At 40.2% G+C, this 19,291-nt stretch overlaps 1 long non-coding RNA gene across 1 annotated transcript in view; it reads left to right on the top strand.

Moving 5' to 3' along the window:
• The window catches only part of LOC133557032 (uncharacterized), a 105,633-nt gene that overhangs the window by 71,278 nt on the left and 15,064 nt on the right, over window positions 1-19,291 (top strand). The window contains exon 4 of the long non-coding RNA XR_009807653.1: window positions 4,552-4,623. This is a non-coding gene — a long non-coding RNA (uncharacterized LOC133557032). The remainder of the gene's footprint in view (window positions 1-4,551; window positions 4,624-19,291) is intronic.

Here is a 19,291-nt window from a genome sequence, read left to right as displayed (position 1 = left end):
CGCCCCCAACCCCGCCCACCGACACACGGGGGGAGGGGGGAATAAAATAGTCAGGAACTGTCATGAATACAAAGGATTATGGGTATTTGTTGTGTTGCGTTTATGTTCTGTTACTGTGAGGATGTTCTCCCGAAATGTGTTTGTCAATCCTGTATTGTGTGGCTTCATAGCGTGGCGCATATTAGTAAGTGTTAAAGTTGTTTATATCACAACCATCAGTGTACTCTGTATCAGCCAGTATGCCTTTCAATCTTAAACATGTGATTGCGGAAGTAACACACAACATGTTGCTGGACCAACAATCGGTTTGTACATGTTGTTGAAGGTGTCAAAGGCAATGGCTTCACAGCACGCCCTTATTCTTGTCATCAGGATGAACGCTATTGAAAAGTCACGAGAACGTAAGCGGTTCCAATTGACTTCATACTCTGTGAAACAGGTCTAAATATCTCTGTGAGTGGTAAAGGTGGCCAACCTCTGATGTAATTCAGCGGGCGGTTGGCGGGCGGGTACGATCCTGATAAAATGATGGTTCGGGTGGTCGGCGGGTGGATGACGATTTTGGTGACACGGATGCGGATGATATACTTGCCTATCTGCGCATCTCTACTACGGACGTTATTAAATTCTGTTGTTGACTATTTCTTTCATACGGTGTTGATGTGGAAATGGTTGCCTCTGCATTTTGTTGGTGTGGCACCGAATGGAGATGTTGACATGCGGAGTTTCAAACACTCTTCATCCTCTCGCGGGTGACTTTTCAAATGATGCTACATATTAGCAGTAATGCGACTTTTGGTAGCAACGCTTTTGGCCCACACTTGACAAATTACGGTGGTCTGTTCGACATCTTCCCACTTGAAGACAAACCACCGCCAGACCCAGTTGGACCCCCTGCTGTTTTTCTTGGAAATTAATTCTTCCTTCATTCGCACCTTCTTTCTCTAGTATTACCAATCGCACTATATCGCACAGAGACAAACGCGCGATATATCGTGTATATCGATATATCGCCCAGGCCTACTACAAGCACTGCTAATGTAGCATCATTTGAAAAGTCACACGCTAGAGAATGCCGAGTGCTTGAAACTCTGCATGTCAACATCTCCGGCCGGTGCTACACCCACAAAATGCTGAAACAACTATTTCCAGATCAACACCATATGAAAAAAAAAAAAAGTCAACAACTTTGACGTTTTTTAACGTTAACACATTGACCTTTTAACGTTAACGTCCGCCGGGACCTATTATGCAGCTCATTTTTATTTGGCAGTTATTGAAATATCACAAAAGTGGGCTCTATTGATAACCTCACTAACAACTTTAACGACGCCCTGCGCGAAACCATTGATAACATTGCACCGCTAAAGTTAAAAAAGGCTCCAAAAAAGCGCACCCCGTGGTTTACAGAAGAAATTAGAGCTCAGAAATTATTATGCAGAAAGCTGGAACGCAAATGGCGCACAACTAAACTTGAGGTGCACCATCAAGCATGGAGTGATGGTTTAATAACTTATAAACGCATGCTTACCTTAGCTAAAGCTAATTATTACTCAAATCTCATCCACCGTAATAAAAACGATCCTAAATTTTTGTTTAGTACGGTAGCATCGCTAACCCAACAAGGGACTCCTTCCAGTAGCTCCACCCACTCAGCTGATGACTTTATGCAATTCTTTAGTAAGAAAATTGAAGTCATTAGAAAGGAGATTAAAGACAATGCGTCCCAGCTACAACGGGGTTCTATTAACACTGACACGATTGTATATACGGCGGATACTGCCCTCCAAAATAGTTTCTCTCGTTTTGAGGAAATAACATTAGAAGAATTGTTACAACGTGTAAATGGAATAAAACAAACAACATGTTTACTTGACCCTCTTCCTGGGAAACTGATCAAGGAGCTCTTTGTATTATTAGGTCCATCAGTGCTAAATATTATAAACTTATCACTTTCCTCGGGCACTGTTCCCCTAGCATTCAAAAAAGCGGTTATTCATCCTCTTCTTAAAAGACCTAACCTCGATCCTGACCTCATGTTAAACTACCGACCGGTGTCTCACCTTCCCTTTATTTCAAAAATCCTCGAAAAAATTGTTGCGGAGCAGTTAAATGAACACTTAGCGTCTAACAATCTATGTGAAACCTTTCAATCCGGTTTCAGGGCAAATCACTCGACGGAGACAGCCCTCGCAAAAATGACTAATGATCTATTGCTAACGATGGATTCTGATGCGTCATCTATGTTGCTGCTCCTCGATCTTAGCGCTGCTTTCGATACTGTCGATCACAATATTTTATTAGAACGTATCAAAACACGAATTGGTATGTCAGACTTAGCCCTGTCTTGGTTTAACTCTTATCTTACTGATAGGATGCAGTGTGTCTCCCATAACAATGTGACCTCGGACTACGTTAAGGTAACGTGTGGAGTTCCCCAGGGTTCGGTCCTTGGCCCTGCACTCTTCAGCATCTACATGCTGCCGCTAGGTGACATCATACGCAAATACGGTATTAGCTTTCACTGTTATGCTGATGACACCCAACTCTACATGCTCCTAAAGCTGACCAACATGCCGGATTGTAGTCAGCTGGAGGCATGTCTTAATGAAATTAAACAATGGATGTCCGCTAACTTTTTGCAACTCAACGCCAAAAAAACGGAAATGCTGATTATCGGTCCTGCTAGACACCGACCTCTATTTAATAATACAACTCTAACATTTGACAACCAAACAATTAAACAAGGCGACACGGTAAAGAATCTGGGTATTATCTTCGACCCAACTCTCTCCTTTGAGGCACACATTAAAAGCGTTACTAAAACGGCCTTCTTTCATCCCCGCAATATCGCTAAAATTCGCTCCATTCTGTCCACTAAAGACGCTGAGATCATTATCCATGCGTTTGTTACGTCTCGCCTCGACTACTGTAACGTATTATTTTCGGGTCTCCCCATGTCTAGCATTAAAAGATTACAGTTGGTACAAAATGCGGCTGCTAGACTTTTGACAAGAACAAGAAAGTTTGATCACATTACGCCTGTACTGGCTCACCTGCACTGGCTTCCTGTGCACTTAAGATGTGACTTTAAGGTTTTACTACTTACCTATAAAATACTACACGGTCTAGCTCCATCCTATCTTGCCGATTGTATTGTACCATATGTCCCGGCAAGAAATCTGCGTTCAAAGGACTCCGGCTTATTAGTGATCCCCAAAGCCCAAAAAAAGTCTGCGGGCTGTAGAGCTTTTTCATTTCGGGCTCCAGTACTCTGGAATGCCCTCCCGGTAACAGTTCGAGATGCCACCTCAGTAGAAGCATTTAAGTCTCACCTTAAAACTCATTTGTATACTCTGGCCTTTAAATAGACTCCCTTTTTAGACCAGTTGATCTGCCGTTTCTCTTCTTTTTCTTCTATGTCCCACTCTCCTTTGTGGAGGGAGTCCGGTCCGATCCGGTGGCCATGTACTGCTCGCCAGTGTATCGGCTGGGGACATCTCTGCGCTGCTGATCAGCCTCCGCTTGGGATGGTTTCCTACTGGCTCCGCTGTGAACGGGACTCTCGCTGCTGTGTTGGATCCGCTTTGGACTGGACTCTCGCGACTGTGTTGGATCCATTATGGATTGATCTTTCACAGTATCATGTTCTCATAGTCATCAGTATCATCAGTATCACAGTATCATGTTCTCATAGTCATCATTGTCACCGACGTCCCACTGGGTCATTATTGTCACCGATGTCCCACTGGGTGTGAGTTTTCCTTGCCCTTATGTGGGCCTACTGAGGATGTCGTAGTGGTTTGTGCAGCCCTTTGAGACACTAGTGATTTAGGGCTATATAAGTAAACATTGATTGATTGATTGATTTATTTGTTTTTAACTATTGTAGTGGTGTTCTGTACAAAAAGTACACTTTAATTTAGTGTTGTTTTGATATGTTTTGATGTATATGTGCACAAAAGTGCACATATAGCTTGTTTTAAAATGTCTCTGACAATCTTGCACTTTCTGTTTTGGAAATGACATGAATGTTTGTGCCACTGCTTAATAAAAACTGAATAAATACAGTTTTGGTCAATTGACTTGGTTGTGATTTCACTCTCTGCATGAAAGTTTAAAATGAGCATATGTTAATGCAGTATGAACAAGAATGTTTTAATGTAGACACATAGAATCATCACACTGCTGTGATTATTTGCATCAAGTGTTCATTCAAGGCTAAGGCAAAATATGGAGATATATATCGTGTATCGTGACATGGCCTAAAAATACCGAGATATTAATTAAAGGCCATATCGCCCAGCCCTACGTGCAGTACTTATTATTCCAGTTTGACTTCAGTTTGCTTTTTTTGGACTTACGGGGTACGTTGTGAGAGTGGCCCAAAATTGTACTTAAGTAAGTGTACTGTTACTTTAATAATATGAATAGTGACAATAATATGACTAAAACTCAGTTACCCAAATAAGTACTTTTGAATAAATGTATTCCGTGGAAAACAAGTACTAAAGTACTGAGTAACTGGTGATCACATTCTGTTTTGTTTAGGAGCTGTCACGGTTTGGACCGCAGCTTCGTTCTCCCGAAATGCAGACGGACGACTCTGGACGAAAGCGTGAGGTAAGATATGATTTATTCCTCAAAAATCATCCAACGTACAAAATACAGGCAAACAAGAAAGGATAACACAGGGGAAGCTAGGACAAAAACTTAGCACAGGAAACATAGAAGCTAACACTTAGCACAAACAAGAGACAAGGCAAAACTCACGTTAACAGGTGCATGTAGCAAACAATGACACCTGGCCGACTGACTGGCAAATGCAAGCTTAAATAATGCCTCTAATTAGTGCTCGGGAAACAGGTGAGTGGGCGAACACTAATCAGAGACTGGGGGAAATAATAAGTAACCATGGTAACTAACAAGGGTGCACAAAAACAGGAACTAAGGGAGTCCAAAACTAACAGAACATAACAAAAACATGATCCGGACCACAGATCATGACAGGAACTATTTTTTAATGGTACTTTCATTACAACGGTTCATGAAGGAGACACTCCTTCAGAATGTACGAATGGGTACCATTGACATTTGAACCGATACGGTACCGATTCCCGGGACCTGGGAATCAATACCAGTACACAACGGTACCAATTTCCAGTTATTTTTTTTTGTGTCAATGAATATTAGTCGCTTCTGATGATAACATTTATTTTTTCATTGCAGCATTTAATAATGAGCTGATTATGATAATTGCTGTCCAGTCTATCCATCTCTTGTTTTATTATCACATTTTTGAGTCTCATTTGCAAGTATGACAATAAGTTGGAATTACAGTTGCAAGTCCAAGATGTTAGATGGCAGTCATGTACAGTTTGTCGGTTAGTCAGTCCAGTTTTTGCTGAATCAAGTCAATTGTTGCGCCCTGCAAAGTGTTAATACTGCAAGTGTTGTACGTGTTACGCATCAGGTGTTTAATTGTAACGTGCATCTTAGTCGTAGTTTTCGTTGACAAATTTGGAGGTGTTGAAATCGCCATGTAAAATCACTTCTGCTAATCAGTAGCATGTCAATAGCAAAGCCATTGTACGCGACCATCAAGCAGGCGCATTTTTGAAAAAGTGGAGCTTTACTTTACTTAAATTGGAGCGTTTTTTGAGTCGATTTTTTTGTTGGCACCGGAAACTGCAAAATTATCAAGAGGAAGTTTGGCTGAGTCCACTCTCAGTGCTGCTGGAGTGACTGCCAAAGTGCCAAAAACCGGGCGTGACATCACCTCGGTACTGTAACATGGCATTGTTGGATTTTACTGAATAAGGTCCAGGTAGGACCGGTTTGATTCTGTTAGTGACAAAAAATATACCGGATTCGGCAATAACAAATTGCATTTTAATTAATAATAATAGACAATAATAATAAAAAATATCTTACCGCAACATTGTTTTTAAGTTGGAAGTAGAGTTCTTGATGGCTGAAATTTTAACATTTCTACTGACATAGATGATAAAAAATTTATTTTCCCTAATTTTAAGTAAACATTGAAGACTTATGACATCCGGTCCCTTTTCATTGTGTGTCGTTGGAGTGCGGTCATGTGACTGCCAGGCTGCGTTTGATTGGTGGCAGGGAGTGAAAAGTCTCTCACCGCTTATTTTTGATTGGTGAAATACTCATGTGACAGAAGTGAATGAATATGTCTTTGCCAGCAGTAATCAATAGATTATAAATGAATACAACGCTGAGTTGAACAAACCTAGCCATCGGAATGAAACCCAGTGTACCAAAGTAAAAGTAGGAAATCCTACTCACAAAACTACTCAATTAAAAGTAAAAACATGTTGCATTAAAAACTACTCTGACAAGAAAAAGTACTTACCGTTGAGTCGACTTAATTCAAAACTACGTTAAGCCTCCTGAACGACAAAAATATTTTTAAATAGTCTTGCAAGTAAGTCATATTTTATTATTTTTTCAAACTTTTCAACGTTTAAATTCTCCTTTATGATGGGAAAACAAAAAAAGTTGCAAAGTGATGTACATGTGATGAGGTAATTACAGCCTTCAACAAAGGGGTGTCAAACTAATTTCAAAAAATCTACTCCCAAGTGGGCCGGACTGGTAAAATCACGGCACGATAAATTAAAAAATAATGACAACTTCAGATTGCTTTCTTTGTTCAAAAATAGAACTAGCACATTCTAAAAATGTACAAATCTAATTTATTTATTTATTTTATTTTTTTTACACTTACTTGTAAAATCTTTATTTGTCGTTATTTATACTTTTTAAGTAAATTATGTGATAATGTTCATCAGTCAACTCATTGGTGTTAATTTTCAATCTATCAAAATAAAAAAATTATATCAAAATCAAATTACAGGATGCCATTTATGTCGTTTGCTCATCTTCCTCCACTGGTGCACTATCAGCATGTTGTTTATTTTATTTTACATATGTAGCATCATCTACAAAAATACAAAGAATTGCTATAGCGACACGTAGTGGACACATTTAGAACAGCAGTTTCTTTCATTCAAAAATTTAGCTCATTTTTATACTTGGCAAACTCATCCCCCGGGCTCGATGAAACCTGTTGGCCTGACATTTGACATTATTGCTTTAATAGGTCAATAATTCAATAAGTCAATGAATTTGATGTATTATTATTTTTGGACCTAGGACAGTTTTTCACAAAAACTCACTCAAAAGTTTGTTGACAGATGTTTAAATTTGAATGAACAGCAAGTGCAAAAACACTATATATAAATGATAAATGATAAATGGGTTGTACTTGTATAGCGCTTTTCTACCTTCAAGGTACTCAAAGCGCTTTGACACGACTTCCACATTTACCCATTCACACACACATTCACACACTGATGGAGGGAGCTGCCATGCAAGGCGCCAACCAGCACCCATCAGGAGCAAGGGTGAAGTGTCTTGCTCAGGACACAACGGACGTGACGAGGTTGGTTTTAGGTGGGATTTGAACCAGTGACCCTCGGGTTGCGCACGCCCACTCTTCCACTGCGCCACGCCGTCCCTCGCCTCAATTAGTGGTTGAGAGGTGTGATGACACTCAAAACCCTTTTTCCTTGTATTTCCCAAGGGACATGCTTAGATCTACTCTGTATTCACGGAAAAAGCACTGGAACATATATATTGAAAATTATACTTTACAATGGGAGTCAATGGGCGACCAAAATGAGCTAAGGCAGGGGTCGGCATATCAAAATGTTGAAAGAGCCATATTGGACAAAAATAAAAATCTGTCTGGAGTTGCAAAAGCCTTACATAAGTCTTATAATGAAGGCAACACATGATGTAAGTGTCTATATTAGCTATAGTAGCCTACTATTATAATAACAATGTGTCGCATGTTGACACAAATCTTTGACAGAAATGTTGAAATTTAATATTTATTCTACACATTTTTACAACATTAGAAACCATTAGTTAATCAGAGGCTACTCAGAAGGTGAGATAACTCCTGGAAACTAATATATTTTAATGGCTAAATGTATAGATGTGTGTTTCCAAGTTAAAGAAAACGGCAGGCTGTCGTCTTGAAATGTATTTATTACAATCTTTGCAAGCTGAGTAAGTTTGCTGTGGCCTGGAACAACATGGCACACAAACCACTATCACAAATGCATATTACACACAGACAGTGTGTCATGAGACATGTAAATATAAATTAAATACACATAGGACATAAGTAAAGGAAATTAAATGTGCTCAAATATACCTACAAATGAGGCGTAATGATGCCTTACGTACATACAGCTAGCCTAAATGGCATGTTAGCATTGATTGGCTTGCAGTCATGCACCGACCAAATATGCCTGATGTCAATAACATCAACAAAGCTCACCTTTGTGCATTCACGCACAGTATAAAACGTTTGGTGGACAAAATGAAACAAAGAAGGAGTGGCATAAAACACATCTTCCTGTTGGAGCGTCGGAGAAAGTTGTACATGTAAACAAACTACGGCGAGTTCAAGGGACGGCTGAAATTAGTAGGACAAAACGGCGCTCGCCAAATATTCTCATCAGCGAAGCATGTTTAATGTAAACAGCGGGATTTCTCACAATTAGGAAGGTTTGTGTCATGTTTTTTCAATCAAAAAATATATTTCCTTCGCCACCTTTTTCCATTCCCAGGGAGCCACTAGGGTGGCGCTAAAGAGAGGCATACCCGCGGGTTGCCGACCCCCAAGCAAAGGGATTAAGTGTATCGTGAATGAATATCCCCTTTTTGGAATAACTTTGCATAAAGTACATGACGCTATTTTAAAGAAGAATTTGTGGCCACATTTTAGCTCTCTCACCTTTTAAATTGACCTGATTTGTCCAAGAGATAAAAAGAATAAAATTACTGTTTTTAAGTCAAATGTGACTCAAGGGTAAAGTAAATGTGACGTGATTCGACCCACCTCTGATGAGTAGGGATGGACACACCGGTGTCGACATGAACCTGTTCCTCATTTCGGTGCTAAATGTTCAAAAAATGTATTTAAAAAAAAAAAGAGTAGTCTTCTGTTCAGTTAGTTGTAAATAGGGTTTCAAAGGGGTGGAAAGTTTCCGCTAAATTTCCGGAATCTTTCCGGATATTTACCACAGGAAGTTAAGATCGGGAAGTTTGGAAATATTGACCATTTTTTGATTATTCAAAGTTGGACACCGTCCATGGGAATTAATGGGAATATATGGGAATTAATGGGGAATTACAATAATTGTATATTATTGGGCACTTGTCTATATGCTGCTGCATCTTTGTGGCATTTTTGACGTAGTGAAGTGAATTATTGTTTGTTTAGTCTTCATTTGAAGGGACAATGCACAGAAACTTTAAGCTCAAAGACAGATATGTTCTGTACCAGATTATAGCTAAATAGCTCATTTCCATCTGCAGTCCCTGTATACCTAAATTAAAGGGATACAAAAGTCATGCAATAAAATTATACCATAGCATGTAATCAAATTTAGAAAGGTCATAAAATGCCCTTTCATGGACACATACTTAAAAATACAATACAACCACACCTCATTTACATCATCACACAAACACAATACATGCTCTTGTTCACATATGTCATCATTTGTAAAAACAAAGATGATTTTAACACACACACCTCACAATTCACAACAAAAATGCTCTCACGGATAAATACCGTATGATACACATTAAGTTGATCTGTCAAACATAGTGGCCACCTTAGTGACCGTGTGTGCAGCTTTGATTATATCTATATAGCGCTTTTCTCTAGTGACTCAAAGCGCTTTACATTGTGAAACCCAATATCTAAGTTACATTTTTAAACCAGTGTGGGTGGCACTGAGGAGCAGGTGGGTAAAGTGTCTTGCTCAAGGACACAACAGCATTGATTAGGGTGGCAGAAGCGGGGACCGAACCTGGTACCCTCAAGTTGCTGGCACGGCCACTCCACCAACCGAGCTATACAGCCCCGTACAGCACGTAGCTCTTTGCACAGTATTTGCAAATGTGCACCGCCTTTCCGCCTTCATTGGTTGGGGTGAAATGTCTCCACACATTGGATGGTGTACCTGGCATTGTTCTGTTTGTATTTATTTATTCTTGTAAAATAGGTTGATTGGCAACACTAAAATTGGCCATAGTGTGTGAATGTGAGTGTGAATGTTGTCTGTCTATCTGTGTTGGCCTTGCGATGAGGTGGCGACTTGTCCAGGGTGTACGCCGCCTTCCGCCCGATTGTAGCTGAGATAGGCGCTGGCGCCCCCCGCGACCCCAAAAGGGAATAAGCGGTAGAAAATGAATGGATGGATATTCATGTAAAACATTAATGCAATGCCATCCATTTTCTACCGCTTGTCCCTTTTGGGGTCACGGGGGTTGCTGGGGCCTATCTCAGCTGCATTTGGACGGAAGGCGGGGTACACCCTGTACAAGTCGCCATCTCATTGCAGCTAATGCAATGTCACATACAGATTAAATAGTCAGCTGAACAATTGGAGTAGTCTTTAAAAATGTTTACTGATGGACAAATGAAGATAAATAGTAGGGGTGTGGGAAAATTTCGATTCAAATACTTAAAAAATACATTTCTACTTTATTTTTATTTTTATCAATCCAACAAACCACTACACAGCAGTACCATAACAATGCAATCGAATTCCAAAACCAAACCTGACCCAGCAACACTCAGAACTGCAATAAACAGAGCAATTGAAAGGAGACACAAACACGACATAGAACAAACCAAAAGTAGTGAAACACAAATGAATATTATCAACAACAGTATCAATATTAGTTATAAATTCAGCATAGCAGTGATTAAAAATCCTTCATTGACATTATCATTAGACATTTATAAAAATAAAAAAAAGAACAATAGTGTCACAGTGGCTTACACTTTCATCGCATCTCATAAGCTTGACAACACACTGTGTCCAATGTTTTCACAAAGATAAAATAAGTCATATTTTTGGTTCGTTTAATAGTTAAAACAAATTTACATTATTGCAATCAGTTGATAAAATATTGTCCTTTACAATTATAAAAGCGTTTTAAAAAAAATCTACTACTCTGCTTGCATGTCAGCAGACTGGGGTAGATCCTGCTGAAATCCTACAGTATGCATTGAATGAATACAGAATCGTTTTGAATCGGAAAAATACCGTTTTTGAATCGAGAATTGCTTTGAATCGAAAAAATCGATATATTATCAAATCGGGACCCCAAGAATCGATATTGAATCGAATCGTGGGACACCCAAAGATTCCCAGCCCTAATAAATAGGCTAGATGGATAAATGAACACTCAATCATTTGGCTAAATCAAACTATAACCTACATTCTTGTATGACAACAGAATGGCTAGCAGAACAGAAGGCCGAGGAAACTACAGGTTTTGATTTAGTATTTGTTAAAAAAGGTAAATTCGGATCGCTAACATTGTTAGCATAAATGAATGAGATTTAACATAGAGAAAATTAGCATCACGGCTATAGGAGAAATATTTTCGGTTCATCATGAGACTGTGGTGGTACATAACCCTAGCTAGCTAGAGATATATCATTTAACAAGTACAGGAACAGCTAGCTAGCTTGAGTGGAAGTCTGCTGGAGTAGTCTACAAGCAATTACACCTCTATTAAACTTAAATACCATAGATCAGTGGTTCTGAACCTTGTTGGAGGTACCGAACCGCACTAGTTTCATATGCGCATTTACCGAACCCTTCTTTAGTGAAAAAAAGTTTTTCAAATTTAAGAAAAACGTATGTTTTTTTTATTGGTGCACAAAATGAACCGTGCATGAACATCACCTTGTTCACAGAACAAAACCAACACAGTGCATGATTTCACAACAAATTACCCACCTTACACACATTACAATGAATTGATTAACGTGGACCCCGACTTTAACAAGTTGAAAAACCTATTCGGGTGTTACCATTTAGTGGTCAATTGTACAGAATATGTACTGTACTGTGTAAACTGTACTGTTTCATATAATGTTTTATCTTCCTTTGCAATCTGCTAGTAAAAGTTTCAATCAATCAATCAAAAAACCTGCAAATCAGATGGAAAATTAGAGGGAACATTATTTGGGGATATCCATAATACGGCGACAGGGAGAAGTTTTTTATTTACACGATAATTCGGATGTGTCTATACTTCCGTGGCGGAGGCTCCGCCGAACCCCTAGGGTTCGATCGAACCCAGGTTAAGAACCACTATCATAGATCATAGATCTAGGTTCCCATCCTCACCTATGGTCATGAGCTTTGGGTTATGACCGAAAGGACAAGATCACGGGTACAAGCGGCCGAAATGAGTTTCCTCCGCCGGGTGACGGGGCTCTCTCTCCCTTAGAGATAGGGTGAGAAGCTCTGCCATCCGGGAAGAACTCAAAGTAAAGCCGCTGCTCCTCCACTTGGAGAGGAGCCAGGTGAGGTGGTTCGGGCATCTGGTCAGGACGCCACCCGAACGCGTCCCTACGGAGGTGTTTAGGGCACGTCCAACCGGTAGAAGGCCACGGGGAAGACCCAAAACACGTTGGGAAGACTATGTCTCCCGGCTGGCCTGGGAACGCCTCGGGATCCCCCGGGAAGAGCTGGACCAAGTGGCTGGGGAGAGGGAAGTCTGGGCTTCTCTGTTTAGGCTGCTGCTCCCGCGACCCGACCTCGGATAAGCGTAAGAAGATGGATGGATGGATGGACCATAGATCAAATATATTTACCCCGGTAATATCATCAAAACTTACCTGAATGGATGAAATCCTTGGTCTCAAATACTAGTGTGGCCTGTAGTGTGTAGCATGCTGGGAATTTTCTGTGGAAGAATGCACTGCACATGTGATGGAGGAATGCACAGTGCAGGGTTGAAATTCTACTGAATTTGCATTAAATCAGGTTGTTTTTAGCTAATAATCATGCTGCAAGATCTAGCATGTTGCACTCAATGCTTATTCCCATTAATTTCCCATGAATTCCCATTAATTTCCATCTATTCCCATTAATAGATTTTTTTTTTGGTTTATTGGCAACACTGACTGGTCCCGGGTGTGTGAATGTAAGTGTGAATGTCGTCTGTCTATCTGTGTAGGCCCTGCCATGAGGTGGCGACTTGTCCAGGGTGTACGCCGCCTTCCGCCCGATTGTAGCTGAGATAGGCTCCAGTGCCCCCCCGCGACCCTGAAGGGAATAAGCGGTAGTAAATGGATGGATGGAATTCCCATGGAAAATTTCCAACTTTGACTATTCCCGGAATTTTGCAACCCTAGTTGTAAATGACAGACTTTCCAATGTGCTGTCGATGATGTCATGTGTGCCGGCTGAATGACGGCGTCTCCTAAAGACCGAGAGGACTGCACCGTAAAACTGGCCGCAAGCTATTTTCAGAAAGTCCCATTTTGACATACGGCCTTTTGTTGATTGTTTCCTTCTGTGCCCATTTTTATTTTTTTTTTTACAGTTAAAGGTGATATAAAAAAAACGCACAAAGCAAAGCGTTTGTTGGGCGCTCACGCTGAGGGACCCCCAGCTGTGCGACTGGCTGTAACAGTCATCCTCCACCATAATTACTCGTCACGTGTGCCAACTCGGAGCCGTCCGTCATCGTCGGCATGTCGAGGATGTGTGCAAAACAACGTCAGAAAAACATGCGCCGCTGCTTTGTTGGCTTCCGATTGTGATTTATTTCCTGTTTGCTCCCACGTGGCCAACACGTCCAAAGCTCTCGGATGTCTCTCACTTCCTTTCGCAGGCCACAAAGCTGCGGGCGATCAGGGTTCGCTTTGATTTGTCGTCGAAACATTAAGACGGCATGATGTCATGATGAAGGGGAATTTCATACTGGGTGTTTATTTGTGACGCTGCACAGATGTCCAGTCGGGATGGCATCGACATAGAGACGCTTTTTTTTTTCAGCAAAGTCCCCTAAAGATGGCGGTTACAGCTTGTTAGCTCGTTTTTTTGTGAAATGTTGAATGACTCCTTTCACGATGTCTCTAAAAGTCTCCCAGCGATTGGGATTTGACGACTTTAGAAAGAGTCTTAATGTCCTGATACCAGTATCAAAATGTATTTTGATACTTTTCAGTCCTTTTCGATACTTTTCGAAGTGAAGGGGACCATTATTGGCTTTATTTTAACAACAAATCTTAGGGTACATTAAATATGTCATGTCCTTGCGATCATGTTTATTTTAGTTGTGTTAGTTTACTTTAAGACTCCGTTAGTTCCGGTTTTTTCACTCCATTGTTTTGTTTCCATGCCAACCCATTAGTTTTCACTTGTCTTCATGTCACGCAGCTGTTTCCACTCACCACAGTATTATTTAAGCCACAGTTGCCAGGTAGTCAGCCTGGAGACATCACCTTCTACTCACCCGCAATACACCCTTGTAATCCATGTCCCGTTTTCGTTAGGTTCCAAGTAAGTTTTTCGTTATTCCTGCCATAGTGCACGTTTTTTTTTATGACCATGTTTTGCCTTAGTTCAAGTATTGTTTTTATAGCCAAGTTTTGTACCTTCTCTGAGAGCGCCTTTTGTTTATACCCTTTGTATTTGTAATATTTTCGAGTTAAGATTAAATGATGTCCTTCGCTTCACGCCATGTCCGTTCCAATTGTTTTGCACCTCGGTAAAACAAACCCCATCACAGTCCGCGTCCTGACAAAATATATATTTCTTATTGCAAGTTTGTCCATAAATAAAATAAGAAAAATACAAGACAACTTGTCTTTTAGTAGTAAGTGAGCAAAAAAAGGCTCCTAATTTAGTCTGCTGACATATGCAGTAACAAATTGTGTCATATTCCATTCTATTAATCTGTCAAAATTATTAAGGACAAGTGGTAATTCACTTGCTAATTTACTTTTAATATCTGCTTACTTTCTCTTTTTAAATGTTCTATCTACACTTCTGTTAAAATGCAATAATCACTCATTCTTCTGTTGTTTGATACTTTACATTAGTTTTGGATGATACCACAAATGTAGGTATCAATCCGATACCAAATAGTTACAGGATCATACATTTGTCATAATTTAAGTCCTTATGTGTCCAGGGACATATTTCCCGTGTTTATAAGCACAATATACATTAAAAAAAAACTAAAGAAGATTTTGTGATGCTAAAAAAAATCTATGTAATCATTAGTATCGATGCGTCAGTAAGGCTGTAGTCTCGCGCGAGAGAGCGTACGTGACGCGGGAAAAAAATAGAATCAAGCGTCACATTCGGCTGCCAAACAATTGTAATTAATTCAGAAGTCCGCCAAAATTAAAACTAAGACAAAAAATAAAGCAAACAAAACAAAAATATCTAAATCTGGAGGAGCTTGAAGACTACATAGAAGAGTGCTACGATCGTCTCGTCATGGGGAAGCCATCTAAGACACCAACATCAAAAAGGAGCCGCCCGGAGGACTCACCTGGCCATGTGTCACCGCCGGGTACAAGCTTCACCGAAATCCTGGATTCCATCGACAAAAGGCTGACTTGTTTGGATAGCCGCCTCGCACTTGTCGAGGTGCTCCACAGGGAATTCCAAACCATCCGTTAGAGTTTGGAATTCGGACAACAGCAAGTCGTTTCTCTCGCCAAGGAGAACGCCGCTCTTCGGGAGTCAGTTAAATACCTCACTGACGGAGTGGCGAACCTCACCCGGGAAAATAGGTGTATGAAGGAGACGATGCTGGACCTCCAGGCGAGAAGCATGAGGGACAATCTGGTCTTCGCGGGAATACCGGAAAAGACAGAGGAAGATCCAGAGGGAACCATCAAGTCCTTCATGGAACACCAGCTCAAGCTTCCAGCTGATACCATCAACAACATCACCTTCCATCGCGTCCACCGGCTGGGAGCCAAAAAGCCGGAGAACAAGAGGCCGAGACCCATCGTAGCTAAATTCGAACATTACAAGCAGAAGGAACAGGTGAGGAGCCAGGGCCGAGAGCTGAAAGGAACCAACTTCAGCATCAACGACCAGTTCCCCAAGGAATACCTTGACAGGCGCCGCCATTTGTTCCCGCTTCGTAAGAGGTTTATCGCCGAAGGATGTCGTGCTATCATCGCGGTGGATAAACTTTTCATCAACGGTCAACTTTACCGTGATCCAGAAGTCACGCCGTGGCTGTATTACTAACATCTTAAACACGGTAAATGTTGTATTTTTTTTTTCCTTCGTATGGTTTCATTATGCTTCATTCCCTCTCTTTCTCCCCTTCCCACAATATACCTGTGCGTCATCATAGCGCTCATGTAAACATCGTACGCGCGCTCTCTCTCTCTCTCTCGGTAAACCAACATGTTTACTGTTTTATTTTCTCATTTTTCTTTCTCCTTTTTCACTAACTGTTTAATCCACCACTCTCTTCTTTTCTCTTTATTTAATGTTGTTTTGTTTTTCTCTTTCTATTTCCCCACCTGTTGCGTATCCCCTTGTCGTCATCAGCATTTACACTCACAGCTAATACATGAACAACTATACACACTCTGCACACTTAAATACATGCATGATAGGCTTACATTTAGATACAGACATGCATTATTTACATATAAAGTACACACATACATCCACACACTTAGTTACAGTCTAGTTTAGTATGTCCACTGTACAGTTTGTCACTTGGAATGTGCGTGGGGTCGGGTCTAAGGCAAAAAATATAAAAATTCTTAATCATTTGAAGACCATGCAAGCAGACATTGCTTTACTACAAGAGACTCACCTCTCCAAGTCCGATACCTCAAAACTGCACTCATCATAATACCCACACTCATACTTTGCTAGTTACAACTCCAAACAGAGAGGTGTAGCCATTCTCATTAGTAGAAAAGTAAACTTTACACTCCATAACTCCATTACGGACACTGAGGGAAGATATATCATTCTTAATATTTTCGTTGACGGGAGAAACTTATGTATCGCCAACATTTATGGCCCAAATGTTGATGACCCCTCCTTTTTTCACACTTTCTTCCTTTCACTTTCTCCTCACTCAAACCACTGCTTGATTCTAGGAGGGGACCTCGACTTAGTATTTAACCCAAATATAGATCGGTCCAGAGTGACTGGGAGTCACCGTGAGTCTCAGTCAGTGGTAATACTTAACCAATATATGAACGATTATGGTCTTTGCGATGCCTGGTGTTCTTATCACCACACTCTTAGGGAATACACTTATTTTTCCCCAGTTCACCACTCATTTTCTCGAATTGACTACTTTTTAACAAGTAGCTCAATTTTATCTGACATCTCAAACATTCACATTCATCCTATCACCATCAGTGACCATGCACCTGTCTCACTCTCTCTCACTAACAAAACTATCACTCCACCTATTAAACAATGGAGAATTAATATATCATTACTAGAGGACCCAGACATCCTAAACTATTTTGAGAAAGAATGGTCAGCTTTTTTAGACTTTAACGATCAACCAGAAATCACATCTTGCGTTCTCTGGGAGACGGCGAAAGTAGTTATGCGAGGAAAAATTATTTCTTATTCATCATACAAGAAAAAAAAAAGAACGTTTATTAGAGCAGGAACTTGAAAATGAAATAAAAAATATTAGAAATAGCGTATGCTAACTCACAAAATGAACAAACTCTGAACAAATTGAGAAAACTCAAATTAGATTTAAGAGAAATAATTGATAAGAAAAGTCAATTCCTGCTCCAGAGGTTACGCTTAGAAAAATTTGAACATGATAATAAATCAAGCAAATATTTGGCTAGCCAATTAAAATTAAACAAAGAAAAAAGTTCTATACCATCCATTAAGGATTCAGCTGGGAACATTACGCACGTTCCTGAAGAAATTAACTCCATCTTTAGAGACTTTTACAGGAACTTGTATACACCCCAGATTGTCCCATCTCCTTCAGACATTGAGACATTTCTTAACGGTATAGACTTACCTAAATTAAATACAAGGCAAGTATCAAATTTAGATCTTGCTATTTCTGCAGATGAACTTCACGACGCACTTCAACTGATGCCAAACAATAAAGCACCAGGGCCTGATGGGTTCCCTGTGGAGTTCTACAAAACATTTTGGTCACTGCTCGCTCCAATATTTACAAAAATGGCTTTAGAGATTAAAGAAAACTCATTCCTTCCTCCAAATATGAACTCTGCCATGATCAGTCTCTTGCTAAAGCCCGATAAAGACCCAACACTTCCATCTAGTTACCGGCCAATCTCCTTGATTAATGCTGATCTTAAAATTATCTGCAAAGTTTTAGCTCAAAGATTAGAAAAAGTCACTCCATATATAGTACATCATGATCAAACCGGTTTCATCAAAGAGAGACAATCATCCAACAATGTTCGCCGTCTACTCAATGTGATAGACTATTCTGTTATTCATAATCTAAAAACAGCTGTTGTTTCATTAGATGCTGAAAAAGCATTTGATAGAGTGAATTGGAATTTCCTTTTAGCTACTCTACAGAAATTTGGATTTGGAGACTCATTTATAGCATGGATCAAGGTCCTATATAGTTTCCCTACAGCTTCGGTTAGAACGAACAGCCAAATCTCTCCAAGGTTTCAACTTATAAGGGGCACTAGGCAAGGGTGTCCACTTTCTCCGTCACTTTTTGCTATATTTATTGAACCTCTGGCAACCGCAATCCGACAGCATGCAAATATTAAAGGCATCCATACCGCAACCGTTCATCATAAAATAAGCCTTTATGCAGATGATGTATTACTTTTCTTACAAAATCCAAATTCTTCTCTTCAAGAGACAATCTCAATCATCAATAAATTCAGTTCTATTTCAGATTACTCCATCAACTGGCCCAAATCTACTGTGTTACCAATTAACTTTGACTTTCAGAGCACCTCATCGATTCCACTGCATAAAGGGAACATTAAATACCTGGGTATAAATATTTCCTCCACATTGTCAGATCTAAATCGCTTGAATTACTCCCCAATCTTAAAATCGATTGAGGATGATCTGGCGCGTTGGAAGTCACTGCCTATCTCACTAATGGGAAGGGTCTCTACCGTGAAAATGATGGTCTTGCCTAGGGTTAATGATCTCTTTTCAATGATTCCAACCAAACCTTCTCAAATCTGGTTCAAATCACTAGACCAGGGGTGCCCATTACGTCGATCGCGATCGACTGGTCGATCTCGGAGGGTGTGTCAGTCGATCTCAAGCCAGGCATTAAAAAATATACATAAAAATGAGCAATCATCAATCATACCAAGACTTCACTTTCGTCAGTTGTTTGACATTCTCGGCACCCGAGGATCTTGTGAGATGACGCTGGCTGCTGC

This window comes from Nerophis ophidion, linkage group LG08 (assembly GCF_033978795.1).
Source record: "Nerophis ophidion isolate RoL-2023_Sa linkage group LG08, RoL_Noph_v1.0, whole genome shotgun sequence".
Classification (NCBI taxonomy): Eukaryota; Metazoa; Chordata; class Actinopteri; order Syngnathiformes; family Syngnathidae; genus Nerophis; species Nerophis ophidion.
Note: the sequence above shows the minus strand (reverse complement) of the source record. Positions and strands in the feature narration are given on the sequence as shown.